Here is a 25,002-nt window from a genome sequence, read left to right as displayed (position 1 = left end):
TCATGAGAGAAACGAGGTATTCGGCTTGGCCCTCTTTGCAGGGTAACTCCAAACGTTTTGCCTTCACCCCTCCTATTTTGCCCAATTTTTTTGTTGGCCTTAGGACTCTGTGCTCCAGTGTTAAAGTGCTCGTACTCACTTCCTAAACATTGTAAAATTGTCTTACACCAGATTGACATATCTAATTTACTTATAAGCCCCTAGTTAAGTGGTATACCATATACCCAGGACTGGGACATTACATGCTACTAGTGTGTTTGCAGCACCTATTGTGCATTTATTGTGTCACCCACTTCAGTAGCCTTTAAATCATGTCTCGGTCTGCATTGCAGCCTGCTAGTAGTTTAAAATGTACAAGTCAAGTTCACAAAATAACCTCTTTGTCAATCCTAGAATTCCCTTTTTAATACATATATGTTACGCCTATGGTAGGCCCTCAACGGCCAACAGGGCAGGGTGCATAGTAATTTAAAAAGTAGACGTGTACTTTTAGGTTTCACATATCCTGGTAGTGAAAACTCCTACATTTGTTTCTCACCACTATCAGGCCGACCGCTCCCATAGGATAAAATTGGGTTACTTTATTACATTTAAGAAGTGCTAACCTTTGATTGGAAAAAGATAGGAAATCATGTTTAGCGCCTCAGGAATTGTATTGTAAAATCCTCTCTAATGCTTTAATGCTTTAAGTTGGCCTTTATATATTCCTCCCAAACAGCTACAAAATAGAGGGATTAGGTGCGCCTTGATGGGCCATCTAAGGTCAGCAAGAGGGGGCTGAGTTTGGCAAAGCCCAGTTTCACTTCAATAAGGTGTGCCATGCTCTCACCAAAAAGACTTCACACTAGCCTTTTGTGCCTGTTTCAGGCGGGAGCCAGGCAGGGAAACAGGAAATTCAAGGCACTTCTGTGGCGGGAAGTCTCCAAAAGTTTCTCCCACTTCAAAGAATGCACCAGGTATGAAGAGTTGCCACTCTTTAATTCAGTTTCTGGAGCTACGGAAGGACTGCCATTATGCTGTCTGCTGCTGTGGCTTGCTGTGTACTTTAAGACTACTTTGCTGCACCAAGAAGGTCTGCTTTGCTTCTGAAAGCCTGCCTTTCATCCCAGAGGTCTGCCCTACTTCTTGAGCCCTGCACGTCATCTTGAAACTTTGACACCCAGAGTGACTCCAAAGGCTAGTTGGCTGTCCTGATCAGAGCATCAGGACAGAAAACATCCCAACCATCTTGAAGCCACACCTGGACCCTGTTTGAGTGAGTCCTGACCGTCCAAGTGGGGCCTCTCCAGTTTCTGATCCTTGAAAGTGGTGTTAAGGGGCCCAGATAGCCCAAATTCAAAACATGGAACTTAAAAAATGTATGGCCAAAAAGTGCTCTGAGACCCCAGAAGAGAACGTGACCAGCGCACTCGTCAATCTGCGCAAGGTTACAGCTTCCTCTTGATTCTTCTCCGCAGCAGTAAATCTTGTCCAGCGACTCCTTCAAAAGGGGCATTCAGCCTCATGTAGCCCTCATCAGCAACAGCTTACAGCTCCATCCTCTGGAGATTTTCAACTTCCAAAAAAGAGACTAATGGGCAGGTTTAAGGAAAGTGGCGCTGCACTCAGTGTAGCACCACTTTCCTTGCTTTCCTTAGTGCCCCCCTACCGCCACCATGTGTATGCTGTACCTAAGATACGGCACACCATGGTGCAGGGTAGGGGCAATAGCATTTTTGACGCTTCTAATGTACTGTTCAGGGTTAGCGCCATAACTTTGGCACTAACCCTGAACAGTACATAGGGACTCATTGTAAACAATGGTGTGCCCATGTAACAGGGTCACAACGTCCCCGTATTCTGAAGGTCCTACCAGGCTGCTGTGTACATACCGCGGGGGAACCTTGGAGGGGCCGGCAATTGGAACGCCAATCCGGATATCCGCTTGGGAAAAAAACAAAAGGAAACCGGAACTAAAGAAGCGCGGCACGCAGAAAAGATTTGAACAGAGACGGAAAGGGAAGGAAAAAGAGGATGAGAGACCATGCGGAACGTCTTCCGAGGAGCTGGAGCCACCAGCTGAGAGAAGCAACAACGAGAGCGAACCAGGCTCTGCGTATCGGGATGCAGAGGAAACCGAGGACTCAACACCTTCGACTGGTAACACTGAAAATCCCAGCCACGTCTCTGGTGGGACATGGCTACTTTAGGTGCGTACACGCATTCCTGGCACTCAGGGTATTGGTAGATGGTATTGGTAGATGTGGGGAGGCGGGAGGAGGGACGAGTGGTGCTAAAGGGGTAGAGAGAGAATGAGAGTCGGGCACTTGGGAGCACTGCAGAGTGTGGCACACTGATCCCTACACATTTTCACAGGACGTTGTGGTTATTTTGCTTTGTCCCACACCCCTGCACACTCCTTGAACCAGAAAAAACCACCTGTCAGACAATAACTGTAGAAGACAGGTGTAAACAAACAATGCACTTGCCTTGTTTTCCCTGATCCTTTTCTCCCCACGCAACGCTACCACAATGTGAGCAGAACAACCAACCTCGAAGAGGAAAAACACAGTGAGCAAGCAAGATGAATTAAGAGACATGGACAACATGAACAAAAGGAAACAATAAAGAAAATGTCCTAAAAGAGAGAAAGAGGCTGGGAATAAAGAACAGAACAGTAAACAGGGCACGTGATTGAATAAGAAGCATGGAGAAGAACCAGAGAGGAAGAAAAAGAATAAAACAATAGAAAAGATTAAAACAATTTAATAAGAAAAGAAAGAGAAACGTTTTGTTTTCCCACCTGGAAAGCCCCAGAAAGAATAATAAAGAAATCTGAAAGATTATTCAGCTCATAACAATTCTTGCCTCTTCATTTTCCAAGCACGAACCTCTTTCTTTCCAATGAACCCACAACAGCCCCCTGCTCTGAGCAGGCATTAAAAGTGCCAATAAAATGATGCAAAGAAATCTCTTAGATTTGTTTGCGCCATTTTTTCGTCCCCCCTTACGAGGGAACACTACATTTGCATATGTTATGCTGGCACAGGCATAATGTAGCACAAAGGGTTACTAAGTGGCACAATCAATGCATTGCGCCAATTTGTAAATGTGGTGCGGGGAAAAAGACACCTTGGTGCCACCTTTGCATAAAAAAAATGACACTAAGGTGGCGCTAAAGTGACACTAGGCCCTCTTATATCAAGGCCTAAGTCCGAACGAAGCACTCTTCACCACCAGTTCACTCAGTGGCTCCCTGATAATGACATTTCCTCCTTGGACACTACCAGCTGCCTTGCCTGGCTGAACTTTATCTTCTTTGACTTCTTTAATTTAAATTTCTTCTAAGTGTGAAGGTAAGCGGAGACCGTGCCCAATCCACTATGAGTATCCGAACCCTGCTCCATCGTGGTCAGCCGTAACTATCAACTTTGCCCCAGTCTCTGTACATTAAACTTTTAGGGATTAGTTTTCACCTAAAAAATTTAAATTTCATAACTCCAGTTCTACTAATTGGATTTTTGGTATTTTTACAAATTGGATTATTGGTATTTTGTCAAATACCGTACTCTATGTTTCTAAATTGGTTTGGGATTTTCCTTGTGTTGTGTTTTCACTTTATTAATGTTTGCATGCTCCAGAAATACTTTACATATTGCCTCTATGTTAAGCTTGACTGTTTCTGTGCCAAGCTTGCAGAGGGTTAAACACAGGTTAATTTAGTGACTGTTTGTGGTTCACACTGATGAGGATTGTAGCTGTTGTTTCAGCAGGGTTAACACCTCAATCAGCCAAGAAGCCGATTTCTCAAATGAGCGAAAAGGACACTGAAGAAGAGAGAGAAACAGAGACTAGGAAGCAAATAGTGGCGAGAAAGATAAAAAGTGACAAAAGAGCAAAAGAGACTGGTGAAGAAAGAGAAAAAATGAGAGGAGACAGATAGAGCAGAGACAGAAATAGGAAGAAATGAGAGAAAGCAAGTTAGAGTAGTAGGAAAAGGGGGAGTGGTGAGTGAGGCAAAGAAATTTAAAATTGTTGAAGGAGAATGGAAAAGATATAAGAGAAAGACAGAAGAGTGATAGGGAAAAAGAGATTAGAGGCATGATAGTGTCACGATTTACATTTCTCTTAGCGCCTCTGTCGAATGTAGGTGGAGTACAGCTTCAGATTCTGTAATTCCTGGTCCATCAAACCAGAGTGTTACAACGCAAAGAACAAGGAAACTCAAGCCCCTTAAATACCAGTAAAACAGGAAGCGAACAAACAGGAAAAGGAAGAAAAAAAATGACATATTAAGTTGGAAAAGTATCATAGGACAAAATCCGAGAAACACAATCTTAGAAAGGTACTACTAAAAGGAAAGAGCAGTGCATGCGAGGATAGACAAGCATTCTGGGACCAAGAAAGCATAGCCCCATGACCAAAAGGGCAGACAGACAAAAGCCAAGAAAACACATCAGTATTAAATAGGCATTGCAGAAGCTCCCCATGACGCAAAGGTAGAGCACACGCGACTGGGGCAAGATCTGCGGCCTGACCACGCCTCCGTACAAGAGTTGGACACTGTGGGTGAACAAATGTCCCGCTGCAGGCCCGATGTGCCGAAAAGTAGACTGTGGGCCTTCCCACGGGATGAGAATAGGGCACCATGGGCGGATTACCGTCCTGTGGGGTAACAGATAGAGACAAAACGTGCATGAGGCAGATATGGATATGAAGAGACTGAAAGATATAGTCTAAAGTGAGAGAGAGGGAGAAGAGAGAAAAGGTTACTAGAAAGAAAGAGGAGTGGTAGAGACAGTGAGAAGAGGGAGAGAAACAAAGAGAGACTATAAGAAAATGTGATAACTACAGAAAGTGTGTTAGAGAGAAAGGTTGGTTAGAGGATGAAGTAGACAAAAGAAAAGAGAATACAGAAAGTGAAGGAGGAAGAGGCATCAAGTGGGAAGAGAGAATGGGAACAACAGGGGAGAAGGAGAGGGAGAGTACGAGCATCAGGGAGAAAGAGAGAAGCAAAGGGAGAACAGAGAAGACTGGGTGGAAGATATGAACTAGAGAGGAAGGGATAGATAGATAGATAGATAGATAGATAGATAGATAGATAGATAGATAGATAGATAGATAGATAGAGGGATAGATAGATTAAACAAGAGACAGAGAGCAATAGATTGTGAAGACGAAGTAAAACTGTGAGAGAAAATGAAGAGATTGAAGAAGGAGGAGGAATATAAAGTTAGAAAGTGACAGGGGAGGTGGAGAGATGCAAGAGAGACAGAGAGTGAGCGAGAGATAGGCTAATAAGCAAGATGTGACAGAGAAAGAGAGATATAGGTAGAGAGATAATAATAGAGACTGGGTGAGGGAACACAAAGAGGTATAAAAGGGGGATGTAGATAGAGAGACAACAAGAGGGACAGAGAGTGAGAGGAGAAAAGGAGAGAGTGAAAAAGAGAGTAAAGGGGAGAGAGAGAGAAAGTGGCACATGGACATACAGGGGCTGAGGCAGATAGGGTGAGATAGAGGGAGACAGTGTGGGATATAGGAAAAAGAGAAATAAAGGCTAACGAGTATGACAAAATCTGTGTGAGAGAGAGGTGAGTCGAGATAGTGACAGAGAATACGAGAAGGAGATAAAGGCAGAGTAATAGAAGCAGAGAGTGGGTAAACACAGAAAGAGGGAGGAAAGAGGAGACAGAGAGTGGAAGGGGAAGAGAGGTGTGAGATGGAGAGAGGGAAAAGCAGCTAGTGGTATGTAGAGACAAAGGGGAGAGAGAAAAAGAAGTACAGAGAGAATGACAGAAACAGAGAAACAGAGGGGAGCTACAGGTGAGAGAAAAGAATGAGAATAGCATAGAGAGAGGGGCGTGTAAAAGAGAGATGGGGAGAAGAGAGAGAGATGAGAAAGGAGTAAGTAGAGAGAAAGTGTAGTGAAGTAAAAATAGTGAGTGAGCTGTCCATAGCACGACCCTCGCCCACGGAAATCACAGTACTTCAGGACAAAGACTAGATTACACAGTTTTTGTCACAGCACATTTACTGGAATGCATATGATGCTGAGCTGAGGCCAATATTCAAACCTGTATCTCCAGGTGACCGGGCCAGCATCTGTTGCGGTGAAAGCTCGGCCGTTTTTGGGCTCAAGGTTTCAAAAGACCTCCAGTTTATCTAGACCAGGACATCTGGCTCAAACCTGACTTGAGTTTAGAGCAGCTGGCCCACCTCTTGTAATTATGGTGTATGTCCCACCAACCTGAAAGAGGGCTATCCTCAGAATGCAGAGGGAAAACTGAGTGACAGAAATAGCGAGAGCTGCAGGCTACTGGAATCCAAAATCGCATTCCCCGCATGCTAGATGTAAACTGAATTTTAAGTCTAGGGCTGAGCAAAATGTAAATTACGTCAGCATAATTCACACAGTTTTTGGAATTTTGTGTTATACTTGTTTCGTGAACTTTCCGAAACTATGCCATTATGCCAAGTTGTGTAATAATGTTTCATTGCAGCAAAAATTAACTCCTAAATGTGCGGTACCTGCGAATGCATGCTAACAACAGGGGGTAGTTGTTGTTCTTGTTGCTTTGTTTCAATTGATCCTTAAGCCAAAAATTGACACAGGGTGCATTTCACACTAAAATATAGTTCAAAATGATGGATTTGCATTTCATATAGTTACACATCATTTTGCATATTTTTGTGACAGTTTTGTATAATTACATGAAAGGAAATGATGCGAATTTCACACACCCCTATGTCAGTCTTTGCAGATGGGCACTGTGGCTTAGTCACCAAGGAATAGCAAAAAGTACCCAAAAAAGGTGCCGAAAACAGCACTGGAAAAGGAGCTGCCTTCAGTGCCCATCGTCTCACCATGAGAACTAATAACCCTGAAGAGCTGATACAAGTATGATGGCCCGCAATATATGCTGCCAAGCTTTGCAAGAACTGCAACCATGAAGCAGTGCCGTGGCAGGTGTGTGCCCCAATCTGAGGATCAAGTTAGCTGGAAGGGAAAGAAGAGTATGGAACTCCATGTGTGTACCATCAGCCACTCCTTTCACTGAAGGGAAAGGATGCACAGGTGGAGAATTAAGCCCATCTGAGAAAATGAGGCACTGTTGCAGACCATGGCACAGAGTCCACAACCGGCAATAGAGACAAATATGCTGAGCCAGGTTGGACTAAATAATAAGGGAAGTACAGAAATGAGAATTACAAGCATCTGAATAATAGATTTAAGAGAACGTTAATTCGGCCACAGAAGGACATTGACTAGGGCAATTAGAGGCCGCATACTACAATCATAGACCTGACTACTTCGATGGCCATGCAGCACAGCCCTGATAGAACTGCAGTGCAACCAGGCTCATCCTCCTGCATCTCCTCAGTGTGGCGCTGAAAGCATCAGAGACAATCGATGTGCCATGCTATAAACAGAACAATGCAGACAGAATATACAGTGGCTGAGACCTCTACCTGCTGGACATTGAGTGTACGATTGAAAGACACTAACTGGCTGCCTTACATCTGCTCTGGTGAAGACAAGAGGTGTGCCCCTAGTAGAGAGTCTCATTAAGGAGAATCGATGGCGACCTATATCTACAGCCACTACTTACAGTTAATGGCAAACCCAAAAATGACAAAGACACAAGGGTACATGCAGGATCATCGCAGCAATCTGCGGGACACTGGACAATTTTGAGGGGACAAAGACAAGTAGGCAATACCAAAGAGCTGAGCAACAACACTGATAAATTTCACATGCTCCTTCAAGCTACTGCAACCACGAGAAAGCCACCAGAAGACAAAATAGATAAGATAAGAAAGTCATAGTCATTTGTTTACTAGGAGATGTTCACAGAAAACTATCAGATAGGGTCAAGAGGACAGTGGACATATAAGCACAAATGTATTTACCCAAGCAAGCTTAGCCCTGCCCTGCATTTTAAAATCCAGTCTTAAATATCACATAAGTGGTGCATGTAGTTTTCCCCCAAACGACACACTTGAAACACAAGAGATATGTAGATTTTAACAAAGGTGGGGAGGTCAATTATTCAGTGCCATAGACTATTGCTCTTCTGAAAGGGGTGCACTGATGTGGTTTTCCTGCTACATCGTTATCTCATCAGAAATTAGCATCCACAAACTCAGGTGGTATGTATTAGTAAAGGGAGCGTTAACTGGTATGGAAGTAATTCTAGGCAGCGCAGACCCTGATGCATAGATCTAGCCCGGGACCAGGGTACAATTGCCGCCTCAGCGGTTCTTGGGCTTAATTTCCCCGGACATGTTATTTCTCGCCTCTGTGCCTAATCTAATTCATGGGTCTCACTCTGCAACTCTGGGCAATAGCTTGCTTAAGCTCCACAACGGCCCCAACAGTGCTGGGATGCCTGGCTTCACCTTGGGGGTTGCCCAGGAGTGGGCACCTCACAGGGAAAAGCCAGGAGGGGTTCCACAGTGGTATGCGTTCAGCACCTCGATACCTTAGGGTCGGAGTGCGCTTTACAAGTACAAATTTACATTACATTACATATGCTCCCAATGTAGTGCAGGTGGCTTTCTATGATGGCTTGTCTGAGAAAATTGTCAGATGGCTCTCCACCTGAAGAAAGTGCCTCTAAGATACAATTTAAAACAGGATTTTGAGTAGCAATGAATTAAGCCATGACAATCAAAAAAGACCAGTAAGTTAGAAACCATGAAGCTTCACTAATAATATTAAAGTGCAATTTAGAAAGCAAAAATGTGGTTAGCCTCAAAATCAATCAAAATGGATAATAATCAGTCACAGAGAATTAGCAGTAAGGTTCGGAAATGATTTGTCATAGAGGCTGGCAGCTTCTAAAATAGATTCATCAGGAGAAAAATCTGGAAAATAGTCGAAGGGCCTGATTTAGTGCTTGGCGGACCCTTTGGATATAATCGGATTTAGATATCGGGGGACTGGGCATTCGTCCCCAATGTGACGGAGTAACCGATCTGCCTCAGTCCAGAGTATGCAGCACACCTGTAAGGAATTGAGCAGCATCCTCGGAGCTGGCTTTTGCGGACAAATTAAGAATGGAAGCCAATGGGAAGTGCAGTTAGTATAGGGTGAACAAATGAATCACATATTGATAAGTCATACTATGGAGTTAACACATCATATAATGTCACCATCATAGCACTATCCCCCTAAATGAATATTAATAAACTCAACGCTGAGCTGAGTCATCAAAAGCAACAATACAAAACTAGTTACATAACCAATGGAAGTCACATAAATTAATTAATTCACAGTGAACAATTCAGAAAGAGATATTGGAGAGAAACAAATTAACAAAAATAACTTTCTCGAGGCTCTCCAAGAACAGTTTGTCAACACAATGAATCAGTGCACATTTTCCTGCGTGTGGTGGCAATGGAAAATGAAAACATGATGAAAACATGGCTATTCTAAAAGCGAAGATGGCGCCGAGGCTTCATTGAGGCCTAATACAGGTATGGCAATAAACATAGTTTTGTACTTTGCAGCATTGCTGTTTTAAGTGCAAAATGTTCATATCACTAAGCAAATATGAGGTGAGCCAAAAATACCAACATCATTGTCCTCCCTCAGTCTTGTGCCAAGTCAAACCAGAGACGTCTTAAAGAGATCTCAGTGTGCTATATAATTAATACTGTGAGTCAAACTTGAAGATGAACATCAGTAGACATTTGCTCCACCATTTGCAGAATCTCTTTTCAATGTTTATTTTCAGCTATTACTTCACACTTTCAACCACTGAGCTGTCCTTGCTGAAATGATGATCTGGTGGTAGCCTAGAGGTGGATGAACAGTTCACCTGATTGTAGTGCCCTTTGACAGCCTTGCAGCCTCAAATTGAGTGCTATCTCAAAACCTGCTCTCCATATTTCTAAAAGTCCAGCATGAAAAGCTGATCTTTATATACACCGTCTACTGTCACCTCTCCTTTTTTTCTTTAAAAAAACTCTCTCTTTCCATCCTTTGCTTGCCTCTTCTTTCTGAGCAGAACCTGTGTGGGCATGACAGACCTTATATTATTTTATTTATTTATGATAAGGTGTCACATATAGGGTAAGTCAGCTATTACCCTTAGAGGTCGACTCGGATCTTTGGGCTCAGACTGGAGTGAGAGAACATCTATACAGACACTGTAAACCAATAAACATCAAATATATCATCCAATATTTAAAATATTGAATTTGGAGTGAGTCATTTACTCACACCATAGCCTACGTGGCCATGAATCACCACACCAGTTTAGTAAAGTTTATACATTTGCTAAGATCACGTCAATCATGTGCAAAACCAAATGATAAAAGTACAGAAACTTCACAGGCTGTCCAAAACATCTAAAGAATCTCAATTTAACCAAAGAATTTATCATTAGAGACTCCAAAAGAACAATACAGAATAAAAACAGAATCAAGTGAAAAACAAAAAACAGCATACTTTTAGTTTGTGCTGTTGAATTAATCACACTCATTTAATAATCATTTAAAATCAAATATTAGGTCAAGCTTTGCTAGCTATTACTCTAATTGGAAAGCATATGTGGAGTCATGCAAAAAATAAAAATAAGACAAAAAATAACTTATAGTGCTAACCAAAAACATGCAGTTGGATATTCTAAAAGGACACCAGGAAAACCTGCAAGAAAGACAAATGGACATTTATTATACCTATCCTAAATAGATCAGCAGGCAGCGATGTCTTCATCAACGGAGCATTTGGTCTTCATTGGGCAGCATCAGTATTAGAAACATGAATGAGGAAACAGTTCATTAAAGTATGAGCCTAGTATAACTGAACTGATAAAAACATAGAAAAGGCAGAAACACTTCTAACTCAGAACAGAACTGGAACAGAACTTAAACAGAACTAACTTACATCACCTAAAACCTTGCTATATTAAAGTCCCAGAAAGTTACTAACTAAGCTTCTATTGGACAAAACGATGAGGTGGTTTAGTGTGCAGTCAATAAAACATTATCTGCACTTCAGGTGTATCTCTTCATCATAGAGCATATTCAAATTGGTTTACACTGTCATGCCTCTCCCGTCTCCAGTCAGCAGCTTCCGCAATTAAATACAAATTTAGAATGCAACATGAAACACAACATTGAGCACTGAAGCTCATTGTTTAAAGATTACAATTATTATCTCCAGGAAAGTACAAGAAATGAAACATGAGCACAAGACAGAAAAATGCAAGTCATACAGGATGTTTGAAGAAACATTATTTTGCAAAAGTTAGCACTCATTTAAACATTGTGTTTCTGATAAATTACTAAAACGTGAGCCTTTTTGACTAATGCTAAACATGAAGAATAAAACATTTCCTAATAATTTCAAACATTAATAGTTTTTGTAATACATGTTAATAATCTTTTGTCAGTACATTTAATCATGATTAAACAAAATTCATTTTTTTTAGATATTATTATTTCATATAACGCACTTTGTTTATGGTGTCCACCATATCAATCGTTTTAATCTACTTGTTTGTTTTTCTACTACACGTTTTTCACTTAGGCCTTTGAATGCACGTTATTAAACATTATGTTTAGGGACACATTTTTATTAATAATGTTTGCTCTCTAACAATCCCTCCTTTGATGACTGTATGTGTTGTCACAAAAGAAATGCTTATTAATACTTGTGTTAATACTAATGAGACAACTCAAAATTTAGTTTGTCTGAAATGTCTATTATTTCTTGGTTTTCTCCAGGTTTCAGAATTTCTCAAATCATGAAAATATTTGCTTCTTATCGTTTTCATTTTTATCTCTTCCCTCCTCTGTTCATTTTTCATCCTTTGTCTTTGTATACATCTATACAATTAGTAAAATCTGATTATGCAAACAACACACACAGCCACTATTAATAATGCTTTCAGCATCATTCCCACAACACATTGACCAAGGTTTCTCAACCACTTTTTCACTTCAGTAAAATCTTTACCTATTTTTTCCCACACATCTGGCTATTTTAGATCTTTTGAATCTGAATTGAGATCTGTTGACTTAATGAAGTTTTTAATTCCTTTACTTTTATCAGGGATTAATGTTTCGCTTTAAGTATCCGGCAGACTCCGCTCTCTTTTGCTAAAGGGATGTCTAACGCAAGACTGTTCCGAAGAACCATCAAATGTACCACAGCCATTTCAATGTCCATCAGAATTATAGCCTCAGAAAAATCTGGTAACATATTATTTACAATCATAGACAGCTTTCTAATTTTCAAGTAATTCAGAACAGCTCCTACAGAAGGAAAAATTGCTCCAACTATATCCCCTACTATTTCCAAATAACTTGCCCTTTTTTATCTTGGTGTTTGAATTTCATGTGTGTCATCTATGTTGTTAACTTGAGAAATCTTTGGAAAGACCACTACTAGGTAAAAAGTCCCATACCATCCCTTAGAAAGACGATAATAACACTTTTCCCACAGATGTAATAAACCCCAGGAATCTCAGGATCTTGTCCATTCAGCATAAAGTTCCATGTATGCTTCAATAGAAATACATGTCTCTACTCACTGGTTCCCACAAATTTAGTATTAGTTCTGGATTGTGGCCTCTATATGCAAAGTTTTCCCACATGTTAATAATCTAAAGCAAACGTCCCCTGTGTGTTAGTTACACTATATGCACAGTCATTCTTGTAAGTGCGTTCACTAAACCCTTCTCCATTTTCTCCTTTATTGCCTTTCTTCTATCATCAGTTTGAATCAAGAAAGTCTTCTCAACTGGTGAAAGTGCACATGTAAGGTTTTTACTGTGAACATAGGCAGTTCCAAATGTTAGTGTAGGGTCAAAAAAAACTCCTACAATGTCACTGTTCCTAGCTCTAGCAACACTACTCAAACATTGGTTAATTGGAACAAAAGAAAAAACAACATCAAAATTAGAATAGAAATAGCGTATGTATTCCTTGTTATAAAGCCTTGTTAATAGAAGACTACAACTAATCCCATATGTTAGTGGTAAACTATGATATGTAATTCCTTCTTGCACTGGTAAAGGAATTTGCATACATACATAGCACTCGCTCACACCTATTGTCTCAACATATTCATACAATAAGTGACAGAACACATTTGAAGAAAGAGCTCGTTGTGAGTTGTCTAAGTGATAGAAAACATTAGAAGAAAGATCTTGTGAGCTGTCTAAGTGTAAGTATTTTTCTTCTCTGTTAAACGTCTCTAATTTAGAAAGTTTAGTAGTCTCCTGAGGAGGTGTATAATTAGTTTCAACTTTATCTAAAACACTCATGCTTACTATCAACAGCAAACTTATCAACACACATACTACTGCCAATCCAACACACATACATTTGCAACACCCATTGTTTTTATTGTGATTGGTATCCATGGCCTGTAAAGAATCAAAAGCAGAAAAAAAGAAAAATAGATTTAACTATGCAGCCAAACAAAAATCAAAATTAATCTTCAGTCTTCCTTGCTATTATTTACAGCAGCTTTCAAACTTTTTTCAGAACTTGTCATAAATTGGTTTAGCAGCTTTGTCAAAATCTTTTTCTCAAAGTCTCTTAGTAGATCATTGTCTGCTGATCACTAACTAGTACATCCAGTAAATAATGTCTCCCTTGTTGAATTGGCAATGTAATTTCAAAACTCGGTTCAAATACAATTTCAAGTTCCAAAATATAGAACTGAATTATTGTGGTCAAAACAAAAGCACATAAACTTATATTCCCATACTTCAGATGCACGGTATGGTTATTCAGGACCTGAGTATCATTGACTTGCAACTCTCTTTCTTTTTGATCTTCGATTTGCACTTGTTTCTCCTTCACTCAGATCTGTTTCTTCTGCTTTCTCATTTATAGTTGATAACACATCAGGAACCTTTTCAGTTTTATGCAATGTAGGGTACTTGTCTCCTTTCACAGTTTTTCTAGACAGTGATGGCAAAACTGGACTTATGATTCTTCTTAGTTCAGCAGGAATTTGACTTGATTCACCTGCACTATTAGCCACTTCAGGAGTAGTAAAATTTTCATGACTTTGATTCAACTCAACTCCACTTTCGGCTTATTCAGGAAATTAAATCTGCTAAATCTCTTTTTCCCAATTGTCTGCTTCTGGGAGAGTCCTCCTTAGACTTGACTCTACTGCTACATCCATTTCTGATTCTGCTGATAGAGGAGTATCAAGATTGTTCTCTATTTCATCTCTCAAAGGTGTACCTAGATCTTCACCAGTTTGGACTGTCTTTACTTTTGCAGTCTCTTGCTTTGTCTTTCTCACTTGTTCTTCTCGAGGCTGTACAACTTCTACTGGTGCTTTCAGCAACACTGGATCTTCTTCCAGAGGACCTGCGTTCTCCTAAAGAACCATCACTTGCTGCTGTGCCATTGGAGATTGAGGTATCTGCATTTGTTCCTGTTGTGACATCATTTGCATTTGTGGCTGCATTTGATGATGCTGTGGTACCTGAAAATGCAGTGAAATCTGCATTTGATTATTTATGTTCTGAAAATTTAAATTAGAATTTCAAATTCTCAGTCCTCTCGAATTTGGAAAAGGATTTTTTTCATTCATCTGCACAACACATTCCTGTATCATCATTGGACGCTCCTGGTCCAATGCCCGAGATCCCCACAAGCGGACAAGGTTACATATTTTTCATTGTCTGCATATCACCTGAATTAACATTAGTATTCAAATTGACACCAACAACACGATTTCCATTTCCACCACCACCACGTCCTCTACCTCTCTCCTGTCTCTGATTCTGAATCACCTGCATGTTTCCCTGTTATGGAAAAAATCCCTGTATTCCTGATTGTGTTGCTTTAATCTGCATCATCATTGCCTTTTCTTTCAATTTCTTTTGCTTCAGCTCAATCCCATCACTACAATATTTAGCAAACTGTAATACTTTATCAATTAGGTTTGCTTGCCAGCAAATTAAATGACTCTTAATCATGTGGCCAGTGTCAGGTCTCAATCCTTCAACAAATCTGATTACAAAATGAATCATGTATTTAGGTTGAATTGCTTCTGTGGCATTGTAATGTTTAAATGCCTGCAGCAACCTTTCTTAGTATGCATGTATCAATTCTTTTGCTTCCTGTGCTGTCCTATCAATTCTCTGCCAATCAATGCTTTTAGGAGAAATTCTCATTTTCAAAAATTCAATCTCTTTGTAATAGCCTTTCATTACATCAGGAGATGGAGCACCTGCAACTGGATCTCTTGGAGATTCTCTTGTTGGCCAGTCAACACTCTTTTGCATTTAATCCATAAATCAACTGGAACAACTATTTCTAACAAAGTATTTAAATCCTCCCACAGGCATTTTGCAAGTTTTACATACCTATCTGTCTGCGGTACCATTCTGCTGGTTTCTTTCTCAATCTTGGATAATCATTTGTGAGTGACAAAATATCACTTTTGCTCCAATGGACATGAACATAATTCCTTCCAGATTTTTTTCTCATTGGTAATATTTTTACAGGACTATCAGTCTGCATTGTATCAGTAGTGTTCAAATTTGCAGACTCTCTTTACTTCTGATCTCTTTTCTTTACAAATCTGCTTTCCCATTTATCTAATGTTCTTCATGTTTGAATACTTTGGATTAATTCTCTAATGTGAATTTTCTTTCAAGGTGAACTCATGTTCTCAAAGTCTTTTGAATTGAATTCTAATCTGTAACTCCTTTTCAGTGGTTTTGATTTATCAATATTTACTTCATATTTCTCTGCAAGGTCTGATAATTGATAATGTGCCAATCCTCCTCTATTTGTGACATATTTACACATGAAGCGTAAATCATCTTCATTGTATGAGTCAATTCTAGTGAACTCAAGTGTTCTCTCGATCATTTAATTTAATTCACATTTTAATCTTGCCATATTTTGGCCCTGATTATGAGTTTGGCGGGCAGAATAGCCTGCCCGCCAAACACCAGTGGTCACATTACCGCCTATGTGGCAGCCCACCCACAGCCCCTCTTTTGAGTTTCCCGCTGGGCCAGCGGGCAGAAACTCTGTGTCCGCCAGCTGGCACAGCGGGAAACATCCCACAACATTGATGCCGGCTTGTGATCAAACCGGTGGCAATGTTGTAATGCATTGGCTGCAACAGAACCCGTTGCGCATTTCACTGTCTGCTAAGAAGATAGTGGAAAGCGCAACAGGGCTGTCCATGGGGGCCCCTGCACTGCCCATGCCAAGTAAATGGGACCCCGGCACCATGTCTCTGACAGATTTTACATGGCGGTGCAGCCACTGTGTAAAAGCCGGAGGACAGAGAACTCGAAATCCCCAGGGCAGCACTTCTTGCAGCGCTGCCCAGGCGGATTAAGACCGGCGACACTGCCAGGCCGTCGGCTGGTAAAAAATTGGCAATGCCGGCTGTCCGACCGTGGCGCATTCGCCATGGTCATAATGTGAAGGCCGAACCGCCGCATTGGCGGCAGTCCGACTGGCACTGCAAGTCTGGCAGTCCTAGGGCTCCAGACTCATATTGAGGGCCTCTGTGTTTTTTTCCCCTTCAGTATTTGTTTTCACTGTGATGCTTGACTCACTTTCTCCAACCAATCTGTTAACTGTTGAGCTGTCAAGTCTTGTAAAGAAACATTATTATTTACATTGGGCACACATTGTGCAGTAGTACATGGAGGACCCATTACTTTCTCAGGTGTCATCAGAATTGAGTTAGGATCTGAATTTTACTTCTCCAAATTTTGTGAAGTCCTGGAATAGGTTAAGTTTATAAGTGGACCTGTTTGGTCAAAAGTCTGATTATTCGATACATAATTACTCTAGCGGCATTGAGTTTATCTATTTCTGCTTTTGTATTGAAAGGATTCTGTACATTATTCTCAGTATTACTCTGAGCATACAATGGAACAACTAGATAAATTGTAACAGGAACTGTTAATGCTTCTGGACATTGTGGAAGATTCTTATTTGTGAAGCAAATTACTCCAGAACGAAGGATTAGATGTATCAAGCTCCCGGTTTGCTTTTCTTAAATAGCGAATATTAAGAAATTGCTATTTAAGAAATGCAAAACGGGATGTATCAAAATTGAGAGTCGGGAATAGCGATTTCGTAAAAGTCGCAAATGCAATTTGCGAGTTGCAAATACTGAATCGCAAAAAAATAGCGAATCAGCATTTGAAAATCGCAAATTGCGAAAACAGCAAACCGGAACAGGCTGATGACATCACAATCAGGAAATGAGTCAGCCCATGCTATTTCCAGGAGCCACACCCACAGGAACAGGCAGAGAGACACAGCCCAGCACAGGGGAGGCAGCCTTGTGAGCCATCCAGGACCAAACAGCAACATGGCCAATGATGGGAATGTGAAGGAGACAGGAAGCACAAGCTCAAATTCAGTGAGCAGGAATTGGAGGTGGTCAGGAACCATGACAAACATTTCAGGAAGAACTCCCTCCAGGTACCTGAAAGTGAGAAGAGGAAACTGTGGTCAGACATCCAGACCAAAATATGCGCCGTGGGTGTTGTGCAGTGCTCTGTTGAGGAGATACGCAAGCGATGGCACGACTTGCATTCCCGTGCCAAAGAGAGGGTAGCCAACAGGCTAAAGGAGGCAAGGAGCACCGGAGGAGGACCACCCACCCAGACACCGTCCACACCAATGGAAGACGTGGTGGAGTCCACACTGCTTCCTGAAGCTGTCAGTGGTGTCACTGACATTGACACCTCAGGTACACCCAGTACCAGAAAAGGTAAGGGCAATAATGATGTGAATCCCTATGTGTGCATGTACAAATGCCCCCTAGAAATTATCTATCAGCTCAATGCAGTGTGATAAGTAGTCCATGCCACATCTTACATACAACGAAACAATGGCTTATGGGAGTGGTAGTCCACACCCCTAAAGTGCACATAGCACAGAAATCGCAAGTTAGTGTTCAGCCACATAGAGAAACAACATAAATGACTCATAGTGATACGATGTTAGTGTACATTAATGACTATTATGCAACATTTTGGAAATATAAAAAACTGACATGCTGCACATTGTCTTTGAAGATGTCCCCGGCCCTGCCGCAGCAGAAGGTGGAAATGTGGGGGAAAGTGAAACACAGCCACAGTCCGAATCAAACAACAGTGAGTCCTTCATTATTGTACCAACTAGATGCAGGGCAAGAGTGTTACCTCTCCCAGAGAGTAACCTGGACTCTGATGAAATGCCGGATTAAGTACCCACACCACCTCCAGATGCTAGATTCACAGGAAGACAGCAGTCCTTGCCTCAGCGTAGGTCCACTCCCCTCAGGAGGCATCACCATGCAGGCAGACAGTGCACTGATGAAGGAGAGGGCTCATCACTCTTTGGTGGCCTTGAAGCTCCCATGCTGAAAGTGCAGCACCTGCAATGCAAACACATGAGGTCAGTGCACAGGCAGATGGTGTCTCACAAGGACAATATGGGAGTACTGATCAAGCAGTTGGATGCACTCAATGAAAACATGGGATCAATACACAAGCAGTTGGAGTCTCTAAATGAAAACATGTGCAAGCTGCATGAGAGGTAGCAAACAGCAGCAGAAAACACAAAGGAGATGACAAACGCCATTAGGAAACTCTGCACTGAGATTCAGCAGGAGTGTGTCAGCCACTGTAGGCGTCATCAACAATTGATGGGCAGGTTGGATGGCTTCTGCAGATCGGTCAATCAGCTTGCTAGCTCAACTGCCTTGATATCACGACATGCTGTGGGCATACAGGTGGAGATAGCACATTGCAGTGGGGACATTTTGCAGGGATTGGTGCAAATCACTAATGTTCTGGATGCAATGCAGTCAGCACGGAGTGTTACAAACAGCGAACTGGGTGGTGGGGATAGTGAGAAGCTCGCTAGCCTCAGTAGTCTCACTGCCCCTGTGATGGATTCTAGGCGTCACAGTACCAGACACAGTACTGTCTTTGAACCCATACAAATGATGGATTTAGGCCGAGATCTCTGTACTGGGGGTGAATGTTTGACAATGTTCAGCATTCCATCCATCACTTGTTCTTTTTGCATTTGCTGCCCGAAGTGGGAAAGGCATGCCCAGACGTGGGTCCCTTGCTCCCCATGCCACTGGAATTAAGCTAGCCTGGCTGATGAAGGGTGATACCCTGAAACCGGTCCTAGGATACTTGTTTCCAGGCCAGGGAGGACCTGGCTTAGCGGTTCGGGCTGGACTGTTCCTATGGGGAACAGGGTCAAGACTGATTTGCATATGGCTGGGTCCAAACTGGAAAGGAATGGGTGGCAAAAAAACAATGGATTTACGCCCAGATCTCTGTACTGGGGGTGAATGTTTGACATTGTTCAGCATTCCGTCCATCACTTGTTCTTTTTGCATTTGCTGCCCCAAGTGGGAAGAGTATGCCCAGACGTGGGTCCCTTGCTCCCCCATGCCACAGGAATTAAGCTAGCCTGGCTGATGAAGGGTGATATCCTGAAACCGGTCCTAGGATACTTGTGTCCAGTCCAGGGAGGACCTGGCTTGGCAGTTCGGGCTGGACTGTTCCCATGGGGAGCCACTGAGCACTCAAGTGCAGGTCGTGGACATAGGAAGTAATGTTGAAGGGTACAGGGGACTAGCTTAACATGTAGCAATACAGTTAAACTATGATGCTAATAATGTGACAGTGTTACTCGCATCTGTTTGTCTATAGTGCATGGCTATATCATATTCACACTTATGTTACCTGTAGTCAAGGTAATATAGATGCTACCTACAGCAATACCTACAATAGACATAGCATTGTCATTATTGTACCAGAAATGGTTGCTCGTGATGTCAGTACGTCTTTGTCTGCCCTCTGCTGCACTGCTCCTGTCTATTGATTGACGTGGTGGTAAGGGATCACCATCCTCATCTGAGTCCGGCTCGGTGTGTTCCACAGGTATGCCCCTTGTTGTTGCAATGTTGTGCAACATAGCACTTGTAGCCACGATTTTGCAGGTTGTTTCAGGGCTGTATTGTAGTGCACCCCTACTCTTGTGGATGCATCTGAAGTGGCTCTTCAGCAGTTTGAAGGTCCTTTCCACCACACTGTGGGTTGTCCTGTGAGAAGCATTGTACCTCTTGTAGGCTGGCATTGCAGGACTCAGGTAGGGCATCAGTATAAAGGACTACACTGCGTAGCCACTGTCTCCTGGAATGGAATTAGAGTGAAATGAGTACTTGTTATATCTTACGTCACGCTTAGATCAATGCAACATTGTCAACTATTGCATTACCCAGTAGACATCATTCACCAAACTCCCCAGCTACCAGTCTTGTGTAAATTCCAATGTGGCAAAAGATGTAGGAGTCATGTGTGCCACCTGGATATCTGGCCACGAGATCGGTTAGGATGTTGGAGGCAATGCTAATTACTTGTATGTTCATGGAATGTGAATTTTTACGGTTCCGATAAACATACTCTGTGGCCGATGGTGGACAGATAGCTACATGTGTCCCATCGATGGCACCAATGACATGTGGGAATTGGCAAATCAGGTAGAAATTGATTTTCCTCTGTTGTAATTCCTGTGGGATGTTGGGGAATCTTATGTGCTGTTGAATTTTGCTCAGCATGGCATTGAGAAATGCATTGAAAAATCGTGAGAGGGCACTCTGTAAGACCCCTCCTGCTGCAGCTATAACCCCTTGATAGCTCCTTGCTTATAGATGCAGGGAGCATAATACCTGCCCATGGGTGGGTATACTATTGGTCCTGTGTGTGGTGTGCTGCAATATGGGTTGTAGATCAGCTATCAGGTCAAGTATCATGGCTGAGCTTAACCTGTACTTCTCATATCTCCTCCTCCGTCTGGTCAAAAAGGGTATGCGCACTCTAAAAATGTTCTCCTGTCTCTTCCTCCCTCTCCTCAAACCTGCCAGGATCCTCATCCTCCTTGCCATCACGTAGAGTGCAGCCATTGTGGAAAAGAGGCTGAGTCATTCTGGGCCTCTTTATGTAGGTTGCACCTGGTTACCACCTGATTTCAATTTGTGGTAAATTGCATGAGCAAAAGGCCATTCTGCTAATATTCGCTATTTGTGATTTTTTGATGCATAGCACTGCGAGACGGAATTTGCGCTTTGCAATCTGCGTATCGCATATACCAACATGATTTTGCAGATCGCTATCTGCGAATCACAAATCTATGTCGCAATTTGCGTAACGCAGATAGCGATTCACTAAGTCATGTCGCTATTTGAGATACTCAGATTGCGACACGCAAATTCATGCCACAGTTACAAGGAATCACTATTTTAGCAATTCCTTATATTTGCACTGCAAATGCATTTCAGACATCGAGAAAGGCATTTTAGCATTCGCAAACGGCTGAATTTTGCGATTCACACCATTTGCGAATGTAAAAATGTTTGATACATCTGGCCCTAAGACCTGTAAGTACTAAGGAACATGATTGCGTTACTGTTATAGGAGTATAACTTGGCATTGTCTGAGCTTAACTAACAGCTTGCACAGGAGTCATTGAATTAGATGTAGACTCCACCTGAGCTATCACTGGTTTCTGGTCAATATGTGGTGCCACCAGTACTGTAATAACCAGTGCAGAATTTACAACAGGAACTGTAGAATATACTGCAGGCTGAGCTACAGTTTGGATCATAGGAGTCTGAGAAACTGTAATGGCAGGAACATTAGTTGCAACCTGTGCTTGACTTTGTGTTACCACTACTGGAGATGGTGCACTTGGACTAATACTAGTACCTGGACTTACCTCTTGTGCTGCATTTGTAGGAGGACGACTTCCCAACAATTGCAATAATAATTCATCATCTGAGTTACTACCATAAGTCAATGATTTTGTAGCTTCATCAGAGTTCAACTCATTTTCTTCAGGCTCCTTATTCTTTTTCTTTATCTTTGGTCTGCCACTGCTGTCCTTCTCTTTCTCCTGTGCTACTGCAGGATACATTTCAAAACACTGTAAAGTTTCAGTTCTCTTAAATTTCTGCTCATTGTCCCATCTTGCGTCTAGCAAAGTTTTCTCAACTTTTCTCATTCGCCTTTCAAATTTTTATTTCTCTTGTTGTCTGGCTACTAACTCCCAAATAGCTAAGGCTTCAAATTGTGCTGGTCTAGGAGGGGATTTTAATTAGTTAAGTATTCTTCTCACTTTTTCTAAAGTTCTCATATTAAAACTTCCATGAGCAGGAAACGCCAAGCTCCCTTCTTTCTCTGGTATTTTGCACCACTGTTTTAACCAAATACATGCTGAGGGACCTTTCTTTTCAATTACTATGTATGCAGGTGTACCTTTTGGTGGGGCAATTTCCCCGAATCTGACTGAAATTAAAGCATCTCCTCTTATCTCACTTTATAATGCTTTGAAAATTTTCATTTTTACTTTAAACAGACTTAAAACTATAATTTAAATTCAAACAGGAATTAATTCAATCCCAAGATCTTTTCGCTTGTCTCTCTCAACCAAAAGCAAACAGCTATTATCCACCAATCCGCTCGTGGCTCCTTTGCACCAACTGACCAATCCCAGCACAGACCTAGCGATGTCACACTCGCTCACACAGTGGCTGACAAAGTCTTGCAGACAAGTCTTTAAACCCGATTCACACACAAATGAAATGCAAAACATTGTGAGGAAAATCAACAAATCAACTTGTCTGCTTACTACAGGTAGGGGCACAGTCATTCAGAAGCTTTATGGATATTTTGATTGCGGCTTTTCACTCTAACAGCTACTCATCTGAATTTAGCTTTCTCTCATTCATAAGTAAAATTCAACTAGCAAATTTCGCCCTTGCCTAATACCAGATCCTCCTCGAGCTCTCAGGAATCACCAATATCTGCAAACTAGCATTCCCTTAACACACACTCTAGGAATACTATTTGTCAACTACGCCCAATTGACCAAACACCGCAGACAAGTTATAACAATAACCAAGTGTCTCTTACACTTGTACAATACTGCGGAGTCTTAAACCAATGCAGGGCCTATATACCAACAACCACATGGGCAATTTTTGAGTGCAAAGCACCACACTCAATATGACGACTTCCTGTACTTACCCTTTGAAGTATGCAAACTCCCTAACAAACTACATTGAGGTATGCAAACTCCCTAATTCTCACGTACATCACAACTCACCTGCTATTTCCAAAGTATGGCAAGCGCAAACCCTACTCAGAACTCAAACACCACTAGAACACTGGTAACATAGCAAATTTCATCCAAGCAAGCATTGGGAAAACCAAATATCACCCAAACAAGCATTGGCAAAACCAAATTTCCAAAGATCAAAATTTCAATAAGCATTGCAAAACCATATCTCTCAATTCTCTCCTATTGGGATAGAACCATCAAAACTAGGATGTTTTCCTCTTATTGAGACAGAATCATCCTCTGCTACCAGAATCTGTGAGTGTGACAGACCTTATATTATTTTATTTATTTATTTATAAGGTGTCACATATAGGGTAATTCAGCTATTACTCTTTGAAGTTGACTCTAATCTTTTGACTCAGACAAAATTGAGAGACATCCAATCAGACACTGTGAACCAATAAACATCAAATATATCATCCAATATTCAAAATATTCAATTTGGAGTGAGTAACTTATACACACCATGACCTATGTGGCCACGAATCACCACACCAGTTTAGTAAAGTTTACACATTTATTGCCCTTTAGATTAACAATGCTAAGATCATGTGAATCATGTGAATCATGAGCAAGACCAAATGATAAAAGTACAAAAACATCACAGACTGTCCAAAATGTCTAAAGAATCTCAATCTAACAAAAGCATTTATCATTAGACACTCCAAAATAACAACACAGATTAAAAACAGAATCAAGTGAAACATAGAAACAGCATACATTTAGTTTGTGCAGGTGAAATAATCACAATCATTTAATAAACATCTAAAATAAAATATTAGGTCAGGCATCCCTAGCTATTACTCTAATTGGAAAGCATGTGTGGGCTTCATGCAAAAATAAAAATAAGACAAAAAATAATTTGGAAAACATCTAACTATGGCGCTAACCAAAAACATGCGATTGGATTTTCTAAAAGGAAACGAGGAAAACTTGCAAGAAAGACAAATGTACATTTGTTATATCTTTTCTAAACGGATCAGCAGGCAGTAATGTCTTCATCAACAGAGCATCTGATCTTCACTGGGCAGCATCAGTATTAGAAACATGAATGAGGAAACAGTTCAGTAAAGTGTGGGCTGGGTGTAACTGAACTGATAGAATCATAGGCAAAGACGGAAACACATCTAACTCAGAACAGAACTAGAACAGAAACTCAAACAGAACTAACTTACATCACCTAAAACTTTGCTACATTAAAGTTCCAAAAAGTTACTAGCTAAGGAAATATTGGACAAGACGATATGGTGGTTTATTGTGCAGCCAATAAAACATTATCTGTGCTTCAGATGCATCTCCTCTTCATAGAGCATATTGGGATTGGTTTACGCTGTAACTCCCATCTGCAGCTTCCTTGATTAGATACAATTTTAGACTGCAACATGAAACACAAGATTGAGCACTGAAGCTCATTGTTTAAATGTTATAATTATTATCTCACGGAAAGTAGAAGAAATTAAACATGAGCACAAGACAGAAAAATGCAAGTCACACAAGATGTTAGAGGAAACATTATTTTGCAAAGTTAGCACACATTTAAACATCCTGTTTCTCGAAAATTACTAAAACATGGACCTTTTCAACTAATGCTAAATATTAAGAAAAAAACATTTCATAATAATTTCAAACATTAATAGCTTTTGTAATACCTTAATCTTCTTTTGTCAGTACATTTAATTATGGTTAAGCAAAATATGTTTTCATTAGACATTATTACGTCATATAATGCACGTTCTTTATGGTGTCCACCATATCAGTCATTTTAATCTACTTGTTTATTTTTCTAACACATGTTTTTCAGTTAGGCCTTTAATTGTACCTTATTACACATTATGTTTTAGTGACACCTTTTTATTAATAAAGTTTGCT

Source organism: Pleurodeles waltl, chromosome 3_1 (genome assembly GCF_031143425.1).
Source record: "Pleurodeles waltl isolate 20211129_DDA chromosome 3_1, aPleWal1.hap1.20221129, whole genome shotgun sequence".
Lineage (NCBI taxonomy): Eukaryota > Metazoa > Chordata > Amphibia > Caudata > Salamandridae > Pleurodeles > Pleurodeles waltl.
The sequence above is the reverse complement of the archived record's forward strand: the minus strand, read 5'-3'. Positions refer to the sequence as shown.